This window comes from Lathyrus oleraceus, chromosome 6 (assembly GCF_024323335.1).
Source record: "Lathyrus oleraceus cultivar Zhongwan6 chromosome 6, CAAS_Psat_ZW6_1.0, whole genome shotgun sequence".
Taxonomy (NCBI): Eukaryota; Viridiplantae; Streptophyta; class Magnoliopsida; order Fabales; family Fabaceae; genus Lathyrus; species Lathyrus oleraceus.
The window spans coordinates 440,112,623-440,125,390 of NC_066584.1; positions in this window are offsets into that span (position 1 = coordinate 440,112,623).

The window sequence follows — 12,768 nt, forward strand, 5'->3', positions numbered from 1 at the left end:
CCATACCGAAAATGACAAACTGCTTATACACTATTTCCAAGACAGTTTGAGCGGAGCATCCCTAAGATGGTACATGAGCTTAGAGCAAGGGCGAATCCAAAGCTGGGAAGACTTGGCTGACACATTTCTCCGTCAATACAAATACAACCTGGATATGGCACCTGACCGAATGCAACTGCAAGGGATGGCCATGAATGAAAAGGAGTCATTTAAAGAGTACACCCAACGATAGAGAGAGTTGGCTGCTCAGGTGGAGCCACCACTGTCAGAAAAAGAAATGACTGGAATATTTGTAGACACGTTGAAAGACCCTTTCTTTGATAGATTAGTAAGCAGTGCGGCATCAGACTTTGCGCATCTAGTGACAATCGGAGATCGCATAGCAAAAGGCTTAAGGGATGGAAAGATCCAAGGAGCTGTGGCAGCCCCCAGTGCACCAGAAAAGTATTCTGGAGGCTTCCAGAAGAAAAGAGAAGGTGATACAAACGCTATATCCAGAAGTTACAAGCGGAAGCAACAGGTTTCATATGGCCAAGTCGCCGCAGTGGTACCCATACCCTACCAATAACCAATACAACAACAACAAGTTTATCAACAGCAACAACATCGTCAACAAAAGAATACCGCCACCAAGACAATTCAAGCCAAGACCCCCGCGAAGGCAGCTTGACCCTCTACTCGTGCCTTATAACCAAATATTCCTATACTTGCAAAAGGAGGGACTTTTGACTTTGAGAGAACTAAAGCCGACTAGTTTTCCATATCCACCCGGATATGATGCTAACGCCCATTGTGAGTTTCATATGGGAGCGCCCGACCATACCCTGGAAAATTGTTTTGCATTCCAGAATCGGGTACAAGACCTAATTGAAGCTAAGGTCGTTACCTTCACTCCAAGACGCTCGAACGTGAACACCAATCCCATGGCAACACATGGAGGTGCTTCAGTCAGTGCCATTGAGGAGAGTGATACAGGTGAATTGATCCGTAAAGTTGAAGAAATTCAAACTCCTATTGCCATGATAGGTACACAACTGCTGAAGAGTGATCTGATCCCGGTGGGGTTAGTTGATGAAGAAAATGGTGAAAATTTGAAAAATTTTACCCAACGAATTTTGGATCAAGGCGAACTACAGATCGAGCGCCGTGTCAAAGGTAGGAAGGAGGAAGAAATAGCGGTGGTTGACATTTCGTATGACGCAGTTAATGTGGAAGTCCCTATAAACCCGTTGGTGATATAATTTCCAGCACCCTTCGCATATGAGGACGAGAAGGTAACACCTTGGATATATCAGCCCAGAGCTTTTAAGCAGGGGCAGGAAGACCGACCTTTGGTTATCAATGAACCAAATGTCACTTCAATCGTAGGACCAACTGGAATGACACGCAGTGGCCGAGTGTTCGCACCAAGGGCTGTTGATACTTCTGCCAAGACTAAAGGGAAAGAAATTGCTACTCCCGTCCAAATCCCTGTCCCTAGTCTAGAAATGCAAGAAATACATCTATCTCCCAAAGCTGCAGTCACCCGTGAAGAGGCAGAGGAATTTCTGAGGATAATAAAGAAAAGTGATTACAAAGTAGTGGACCAATTGAATCAAACCCCTTCTAAGATCTCCATGTTGTCCTTACTGCACATAGAGACTCATTGATGAAGGTGTTAAGCGTTGCGCATATCACGAAGGACATAACGGTGGAGCAATTTGATGACGTGATAACTTGTGTAACCACCGGAAATTTCTTGGGGTTTAATGATGATGAGTTGCCAGTTGAAGGGAAGAATCATACCAAAGCTCTACACATCTCTTTAAGATGCATAGACACCATACTGTCAAGAGTGTTAGTAGACACAGGCTCCTCGTTGAATGTTATGCCAAAAACTACTTTGGTAAAACTACCGTTGGAAAGAATGAATATGAAACCCAATACTCTGATAGTAAAAGCGTTTGATAGCTCAAGATGAGCAGTGATAGGGGAGGATGGCCTACTAATTAAGATAGGCCCAACTATCTTCACTATTACATTCCAGGTCATGGACATACACCCCAGATATAGTTGTTTACTTAGGAGACCGTGGATTCATTCTGCAGGCGCAATCACTTCCACTTTACATCAGAAGTTAAAATTCATCACAAATGAACAAATTATTTTGATTGGAGGAGAAGAAGATATCCTGGTTAGCCACTTAACTTCTTTCCGATATATCGAAGTAGATAGCAAGATCACCGAGACGCCATTCCAGTCCTTGGAGGTGGTAAATGTAATGGTCGTTAAACAGACGTCTGAAACACCAAAATCAGGATCATCTATGGCCTCGTGGAAAGGATCTAAGGTTGTTATAGAGAGTGGGAATGCTCAAGACTGGGGCAAGGTGGTGGAAGTACGCGAGAAACGGGACAAATTTGGTTTGAGGTATGAACCATCATTGGATGAAGTCGGTGATCAACATAACAAGGAGCAGATTCCTTCTGTAGAAGAGATTTTCACCAGTGCTGGCCATATTTTTGGCAATCAAGTGGCGATGATCAATGAGGAAGCTTATGAAGAATGGGTGTCTAACTAGATATGACAGACCGCGCTCGACGAAGAACTGAAGAACTGGAAGGCTGTGGAAATTCCCCAATGTTTTCAATGGCGTGTTGTAGGGCCTCCTTTATCTTATAGAAGTTTTGATTATCATTAATAAAATGGCGATTTACATTCAAATTTTTGTTCCTTTCCTTTCATTTTTTATTATAATAAAAACGACATTAATTCTTGTGCATGCACTTTCTAAATAAACTGCATAAATCATAACATGCAGAGACACCACCGAGACCATTGGTAACGAAACTGCTAGGGTCTGGAATGATTTTGATTGTCCAATTTACCAAGACGAAGACGAAGTGGAGGAAGATTGTGAACTCCCTGAAGAGTTGGCCAGATTACTCAAACAAAAAGAGAAGGTCATTCAACCACACTAAGAGGACGTCGAAGTTATCAACCTCGGGACAGAAGCAGACAAGAAAGAAGTAAGGGTAGGCGCCACACTTCAAGATGCAGTGAAGACAAGACTGATAGAGCTCTTCCATGAGTACGCTAATGTGTTTGCTTGGTCATACCAATATATGCCCGGGTTAGACACTGACATTGTTACCCACAAGCTCCCCCTCAGAGAAGAATGCTCTACCGTCAAACAAAAGCTAAGAAGAACTCGGCCAGATATGGCTCTCAAGATTAGAGAAGAGGTGAGAAAGCAGTTTGACGTTGGTTTCCTAGAAGTTGCTAAGTACCCACAATGGGTTGTCAACATTGTACCGGTACCAAAGAAAGATGGGAAAGTCCGCATGTGCGTTGACTACCGAGACCTAAACAGAGCTAGTCCCAAAGACGATTTCCCATTACCTCATATTGATGTATTGGTAGATAACACGACCTAGTTCTCCGTATTTTCCTTCATGGATGGCTTCTCCGGGTATAACTAAATTAAAATGGATCCAGAGGACATGGATAAAACTACATTCATCACCCCTTGGGGCACTTTCTGTTACAAAGTGATGTCATTCTGTCTAAAGAACATTGAGGCAACATATCAACGTGCTATGGTGACTCTCTTTCAAGACATGATTCATAAAGAGATTGAAGTGTATGTTGATGATACGATTTCCAAATCCCAGACAGAAGAAGAGCACATCACTAACCTGGAGAAACTGTTTGCTCGGTTAAGGAAGTTTAGGTTGAGACTTAGCCCTAACAAATGCACATTTGGGGTTCGATCTAGGAAGCTTTTAGGCTTTATTGTAAGCCAAAAAGGTATTGAAGTGGATCCCGACAAGGTCAGAGCCATTCAGAACATGCATGTACCGAAGACTGAGAAAGAGGTTCGTGGGTTCTTGGGAAGATTGAATTACATCGCCAGGTTCATCTCACATCTCACTACCACGTGCAAACCGATATTCAAGCTTCTAAGGAAAAATCAAGGCGTGGAGTGGAATGATGACTGCCAAATAGCCTTTGACAAAATCAAAGAATACTTACAAGAGCCACCGATTCTGATGCCCCATACGGAAGGAAGACCTCTCATCTTGTACTTAACAGTACTTGACGAGTCCATGTGCTATGTATTAGGACAACAAGATGAGACTGGTAGAAAGGAGCATTCCATATATTATCTGAGCAAGAAGTTTAATGATTATGAGACCAGATATTCATTACTCGAAAAGACTTGTTGTGCGCTCGCATGGGCCGCTATGCGTCTCAGGCAATACATGCTGACTCATACAACTTGGTTGGTATCTAAACTGGATCCTATCAAGTACATATTCGAGAAACTAGCTCTTACCGGTAGAATTGCCCGACGACAGATGTTGTTGTCAGAATACAATATTCAATATGTTGCACAAAAGGCCATCAAGGAAAGTGTACTAGAAAACCATCTTGCTCACCAACCGTTAGAGGATTACCAACCTTTGAAGTTTGACTTCCCAGATGAGGACATCATGGTTGTTAAGGATGTTAAAGCCTCCGAACTGGAGAAAGGACCTGGACCAAATGAAAAATGGACTCTCACGTTCGACGATGCTTCAAATGCAATAGGTCATGGAATTGGGGCGGTGCTGATGTCTCCCAAGAATTTTCATTTACCATTCACTGCAAAGCTTTGTTTTACCTCCATGAATAACATGGCCGAGTATGAAGCCTGCATATTGGGGCTATAAGAAGCTATTGAGTTAAAGATCAAAGTACTAGAGGTGTTCGGGGATTCCGCTCTAGTAATACATCAGATCATGGGTGATTGGGAAACAAGACATGCTAACCTAATTTCGTACCGGGATTACGTGTTGAAGTTACTCCCAAAATTTGACAAAATCACTTTCTCTCATATTCCTCGTGAGGAGAATCAGATGGTAGATGCTCTGGCAACCTTGGCTTCCATGTACAAGTTAATATGACCTAACCATCAGCCTAATATTGAAATCAGGCGTTTTGACGAACCTGCGCATTGTTTGATAACAACAGAAGAGTCAGATGATAAACCCTGGTTCTTCGATATCAAACATTATCTGGAGAAGCAAGGATACCCAGCAGAGGCTTCCAGCCTTGATAAAAGGACTATACGGAGGTTGGTGTCAAAGTTCTTCTTGAATGGGGATGTATTGTACAAGCGGAATTATGACATGGTTTTGTTGAGGTGTGTGGACAAACATGAAGCTGATCAGCTTATGAAGGACATACACGAAGGATCCTTCTGCACACACGCGAATGGGCATGCAATGGCAAATAAGATCCTAAGGGCCGGTTACTACTGGTTAACGATGGAAGCCGACTATTATCATTACACCAGAACATGCTACAAATGCCAAATCTATGCTGACAGGGTACATGTACCACCTACCCCGTTGAATGTTATAGCATCACCCTGGCCATTCTCTATGTGGGGAATCGACATGATCGGGATGATAGAACCCAAAGCATCTAATGGACATAGATTTATCTTGGTGGCCATAGACTACTTCACCAAATGGGTTGAAGCCGCATCTTATGTGAATGTCATAAAGCACGTAGTCGCCTGTTTCTTAAAGAATAATATCATATGTCGGTACGGGATTCCCAACAAAATCATCACTGATAACGGGTCCAATCTGAACAACAATACCATAGAGGAATTGTGTACAAAATTCAAGATTGAACATCATAACTCATCACCATATCGGCCCAAGATGAATGGGGATGTTGAAGCTGCGGACAAAAATATCAAGAAAATCATCCAGAAGATGGTAGTCACGTACAAGGATTGGCATGAGATGTTGCCTTTTGTGTTACACGGTTATCGTACATCAGTACGAACTTCAACAGGGGCAACCCCTTATTCCTTGGTATATGGCATGGAAACGGTCCTCCCTATAGAAGCGGAGATTCCCTCGATGAGAGTCTTGATGGAGGCTAAGTTAGACGAGGAAGAATGGATTCAATCAAGGTTTGATGAACTCAACCTTATTGAGGAGAAACACTTTAAAGCGTTATGTCACGGTCAACTCTATGAGATACGTCTTAAGAAGGCATTCGACAAGAAAGTCCGTCCTAGAGCATTTCAAGAAGGAGATTTGATGTTGAAGAAAATCTTGCCCATCCACAAGGATTCCAGGGGGAAATGGACACCAAATTATGAAGGTCCATTTGTGGTGGTTAGAGCCTTTTCCGGAGGCGCTCTAATCCTAGCAATTATGGACGGTGATGAATTGCCGCTTCCCACCAATGTTGATGTTGTTAAAAAGTACTTTGCCTAAAAAAGTGAAATAATAAAGGCCGCTAAATCGAAAACCTGAAAGGGCGATTTAGGCAAAAAATGGCTATCCCAGTGGATCGAAAACCCGAAAGAGCGATCCAAGCAAAAATTAGGGATAAAAAAATTGACTCGCTGAGTCGAAAACCCGAAAGGGAGGCTCAGGCAAAAATGGGTATCCCGGTGGATCGAAAACCCGAAAGGGCGATCCAGGCAAAAGTTAGGGATTAATTCCAAGGCAAAGAACTGTACTTTCAAGCATCTAGCATATCCCTCAAGAGACCAAGGATCGATTTGCCTAACTTTTTCAAAGGCAAAGTACTCGGATTATCAAAGACATAAGGATCATAGCAGTGTGGAAACTCAATGGGAACTCAATTTTATTGTCGTTTTATTTCTATGCACAACAATTACCTCATTAAGGAATTGCATCTTTATGTACAATCGCCCATTCAAGGGTCAAATCAATAGAAGAGAAATTTTCTCGTCAAAAGTTATGCCCAAATTATTTTGTGTTTTATCTGTTTGTTTGCAAAGCAATTTTATTTTTGATAAACATCACTCTTAAAGATTTTGGAGAAAATAAAAATACATATTTGAACAATGTCATACCCCAAAATTTGCCTGTTAATTTTTATGATAGATTGATTCATGCATGGTATTCATTTCACATTTGCATTCATTCATTAGCATACATTCTCATATAAATTATAAACTTTAATTTATTTATTATGTGATACAGATATAAAAAATAATAATAATTTTGGTTATCTGTATGATATAAAAATATATATATATATATATATATATATATATATATATATATATATATATATATATATATATATATATATATATATATATATATATATATATATATATATATATATATATATATATATATATATATATATATATACATATATATATATATATATACATATATATATATATATATACATATATATATATATATGCATATATATATATATATATATATATATATATATATATATATAAAAATAGATTTAAATAAAAATAGATTTGAATTTTAATTGTACAATTAAAATTTTAAATTAATTTTATTTGTTAAAGCTCATTAAATTATAATAACTATTTTTTATAATTTAGTGACTCATGTTCCATTTATTCATTATTTATAATTAGTATTTATTTAGTAATTCACGTTTTTTACTTAATAAAGTTTATTTATAAGAGTAACATTTTTTAAAAGCTCATAAATTATAAAATAATTTTGGTTGATATAAGTAAGAATAATTTTGATTTTTTTTTAAATGATGAAAGTAAAAATAGAAATAGGTTTAAATTTTAATTCAATTATGTAACTAAAATTTAAATTAATTTTTATTTGTTAAAAGTCATTTAAATTATTCATTATTTATAATAATATTTGTATTTAATAAATTTTTAGCAAGGTTAAACCCTAACTCTCCTAAAGTATAGGAAGGGATCCAAATATTTAGCAAGGTTAAATCCTAAAGTATAGGAAGGGATCCAAATATTTAGCAAGGTTAAACCCTAAAGTATAGGAAGGGATCCAAATATTTAGCAAGGTTAAACCCTAACTCTCCTAAAGTATAGGAAGGGATCCAAATATTTAGCAAGGTTAAACCCCAATCCACACCATTATAAATACTTCATATGGCTGCAGCGAGAGAGAAGACGAAAAGAGGAGAGATACAGCAGAAGAAGATACACAATGCAAGGCAGAAGCAAGAAGATTCACGGGCAGGGAAAAGAGAAGCAACCATAAAGCACTCGTAGCCTGAATAAGAACAACACACATACAGTGAGCAAGCTAGAAGAATCAAATCTCCAGTAAGTGTTCATTATGGAATTTGCATGCAGCATGATTACCTTGCAATACTCCTTAATTCATGCATGAATAATATGGGTTTAATATATATATTGAGATGATGTATTCATGGTTTGGTGGATGTTGATATTGCTTTATTCAAGTATGCATCTGTTCTTGATATGTCATAGCATGTTGGAGAAATTTTGTTTGCATGATTAAAGAATTATATCTTCCATTTAATTATTATTATTATATGAGTGTTGTTTCTAGCATGATTATGTTTATTTCACATGCTGTTATTACATAATAATGATGATGATGATATAATGGTGATAATATAAATCCTTGGTTGTCTTTAACATGTATGTGTAAGATTTGTTTTATCATTATCACTCTCAGTAAAGAGAACTAATACATGAGTAAAATAATATAAGCTTCTTGATTTGTGCATGACTATTTTTATTATTGCATGATGATTACATATGATCTTATTTTATGTGTGTGGTTTGATATAAGATGAAGTTACAGGTTTGTTATACTCACATGAAAGAAACAGCATGAGAAAAAATAAAGTAGTTTGCCGTAAGAGAGAAAGCTGTAACATGCATGGTGGTGTTGTGTCAAAATGGAAAAATCCATGTAGAATTAATATATATTTTAATGAAGGCGAATAAATAATGAATGGACCAACATGGCTCGTTGGTAGCTCCCCCCTCATTGCAACGTAGAGGTCCTGGGTTTGAGCCCCAGGACCTATTTTTTAGCTTTTCAGTGTTTTTACTATGTTTATTAATTAAATTTTCCTATATCACTTAATTAATTAAAATGGACTATTTTGAATAATAAAAATCTAATTATATTTTTTTTTTCTCTTTTCTTTTAAAATTTCTATCAATTTAGTCTAAGTTTTCCATAAATTCATAAAAAAAAGTTTCTATTATTATAGACTAAAAATATTCTTAATTCATTCTTAAATTTAGTGTTTTTTTTATTTCTTTCTTTTTAGTTTAATTAGGTTTTATTATTTTGTATGCCCTTTTAATTTTGTACTCGTTAATTAAGATTTAGATATTTTATATCCCCTTTTAAATTATGTACCCCCATCCCGAAGCCATGTAATAGCGTAGTCTTATTTTTCGCACTTTAATTTTTCCGTACTGTGAATATCTAGATGTATGCTAATAGGATTTCATGGAAAGATAAATAATCGAACTTAGATAAATTAATTCAAGATAATATATCCGAATCCAATCATTTCCACACTTGCACCTCTAGGGTAACCCTCTCTTTGTTGCCTTATGATATTACGGTCATGTCCCGCGAATGTGGGGATACCCTTAGCAAAGACCCTTTCGATTAAATCATCATCATCCCTAAACAGATAAGTCATAGTCCCTTCAATCAAAAGGTCAATGTCCCTACAAGATAAATTATAGTCCCTCGAACGTTGCCTTCGAATATATGACCTTGTCCCTCGAACGTTGCCTTCGAATATATGACTTTGTCCCTCGATGACCCTTCGTTGTAGCCTACGATTAAATGATGATCGTCCCTTCGAATGCTAAGGTATCCTTACGAATGTTGCCTTCAATGACCAATCGACGACCCCACGATGTCCCTTTACATCCAAAGGATAAGACTACTTACTTCTCAATAGTAAGGACAGTTTTACCCTCCTAAGGATAGGAAATACCTATAAAGACCTTGGTTAGGTATAACTCTTAAATGCTTGCTCACAGCTTAAAATACTTTTCACACCTCACACTTTTCAAAACATCTTTTAGAAAATCACCACTTGGTATACATTCGCACCAAAATCATCGCCGAGTTATATTTTTCTAAACATCTTTCAAAATCAAACGAGATAAACACTTTGTATACATTCGTCCAAGAATCATTATAAAGTTAAACTCTCCTTTCAAAATATTTTCTAAACACGCCACATTTCTCAAACACTTTCTCAAACAAGGAAAACATAAGTGAGTTAAGCAATTAAGAGCCCATGGATAACCATGTATACAAAGGGTGCTAACACCTTCCCTTTGTATAATGTACCTCCCGAACTCAAAATCTAATCAAGGTATTTCCTGTTCTTTTCCGCCTTTCCTTATTGGATAAAAGAAAAGTCGGTGGCGACTCTTGCTATCCGCAACATAGCTTTTCAAAGCAAAAACACAAAGTCAGTTCATCGTATCACAGAACTGGCGACTCTGCTGGGGAATCTTAAAAAGAGAGGTTACCTTAAAGATAAGATCACTTATGTTTTAGAATTGTTTTTTTGTCTGATTTACTTTTAAGGGATTGTTTGGGTAGTCTATGCTTGAGTGAAAGATCCTACACCCGGATCTAGTGTACCTTAGGTAAGTAGCAAGAGATCATCGCGACTGTCCGGCGTATACTGGAATGGTTAAAATGATGGCTACGGTTAATGTGACACTTTGGATGTCCTGATGTTCCTCATGTTTACTTGAGGAAAATTTTGGCGTCTGCGTGGTGTCATCAAAGCATTAACCAGACCTTTAGAACCCTAATTGACTCATCCTAGCCATTAGAAAGTAGTGAGATAACTGACTTCGGTTCCGACTGGGGTTGGTTGATACTCGATACTACACTCTTTGAGATTGGACTTTAGGGAAATTTTGGTCAACCGCTTGGTGTTGCACTGAAGTGGACTTAAGGAAAGGTCAATGATTTGAGATCCTTCTAGAACCCGGTTACTATTCTAGGACAGGTTGAACCAACCAAACTTTAGTGGGGAGGGTACTTACCTATGGAACTCATGCAAGCCTTAAAACCTAGGAATGACTGTGGTGTGACTTGTTTGTGCTTGTTACTTACTTGACATCATAACATCATAACATCATGACATCATGGCATTGTACTAACCATTTCGAGGACTTAGGGATTTAACTTTGCTCTGTTTTGTAGGGCTATGGCTTCCAGGAAGACCATCCGGATCAATTTTGTAGCGACCTCTCCTCAACTCAAGGATTTAGTGTCAGAACTTCCCGATCATGCTCAGTTCATCAAGAAACATGGTTATCTCCTCAATTTAGTTACCACCGGTTTCAAGGAAGATATGATGAGAGTTCTATTCCAGTTCTTCGATCCTAAACATCATTGCTTCACCTTCCCAGATTATCAGTTGGTACCCACATTAGAAGAATTTTCCAAGTTGCTTGGGATACCTATCCTTGATCAAACACCTTTCAGTGGTTTAGAAAAGATTCTGAGGTCTGAAGAGGTTGTCGCGGCTTTACACATGACAAAGTCCAACATTGAAACTAATTGGGTAACAAGAAGTGAAGTTAAGGGTTTACTTGCCAAATTTCTGATAAATAAGGCCCGATAATTCCTAAAAGCTATGAGTGTCCACGCTTTCGAAGATGTTCTAGCATTACTAATCTATGGTTTGGTGTTATTTCCTAATCCGGATCAATTCATAGACATGAATGCTGTTAAGATATTTCTCACTCATAACCCTATGCCCACCTTGCTTGGAGACATTTCGCATTCCCTTCACACTCGTACTATGAAAAGGCAAGGGACTCTCATGTGCTGCGTACCTTTATTATCTAGGTGGTTTATTTCGCACCTTCCTCAATCAGTCTTGAAAAAGGAGCAAAATTTGAAATGGTCTCAAAGGATAATGTCTCTCTCCAATTCAGACATCCATTGGTGTCCCCAACCCAAAGAAAATTTTATCATCATTGACCGTTGTGGAGAATTCTCTAACGTACCACTCCTGGGGATAAGAGGAGGTATTACTTATAATCCTTCTTTAGCCCTACGTCAGTTTGGTTATGCTCGAAGAGATGGTCCACATGAAATAATTATCCAAGGCACTGTGTTTGACTATGACAACGATTCTCAAGGTCTCCGTCAAAGGTTTGTACGAGCTTGGGGCATGGTGAAGAGAAGTACTTTAGGACAGAAAAAATCTATTCCTATGGAACCTTATCTCAGATGGGTACGCGCCAGAGCTCGTGAGCTTATCATGTCATATCTTGCAATCGGACCTCTGATTGTTGAACCAAAAGTTGAAGGAGGTACCCCTCAGATCATTCCTTATCCAGATATGCCTACCAATGTTGAAGAATTGAAGAAATCTTGGATCCAGTTGAGAGAGGAAAGGGATACTTTTGAAGCTCAGTTTCGTGCTGAAAGGAAGAAAGTATTAGAGCTCACCAGCCAACTTAATGAGGAACGAAGTCTCAATGCATATCTCCGCCCAAAAAGAAGTCGTCCCTGGGAGACTTGAGCTTTCATTTTTTCTTGTAATGAACATTGATTAAAGAAATTATTAATAAAAGTTCCCCTTTTTGGTGGTTTACGCAAAGTTAAATTCCAAAAGTCCTTGAAAACATTTCATACATTGCATTGCATAACATAACATTGCATAACAGGTACTCTAAAGGATCAATGTTCTCACGGTCTTCCTCTCAAACAGAAAAATGGCCCTCGAACAAACTGTCAAGGATCTCCAGGCTCAGAATGCTCAATTCCAGGAGATGATCTTGAACTTATCCAAGGGGCAGGAGGAACTGAAGACTCTATTGCTCGAGAAGAAGAAAGACAAGAAATCTGTGAGTTACATTAACCCGGGAAGAAGGCTTAAAGAACAGGCTCCAGGAGTCAAGATTGGAATTCCTAAGGATAAAGAAGATGAAACAGAAAATGATTCGGAAGA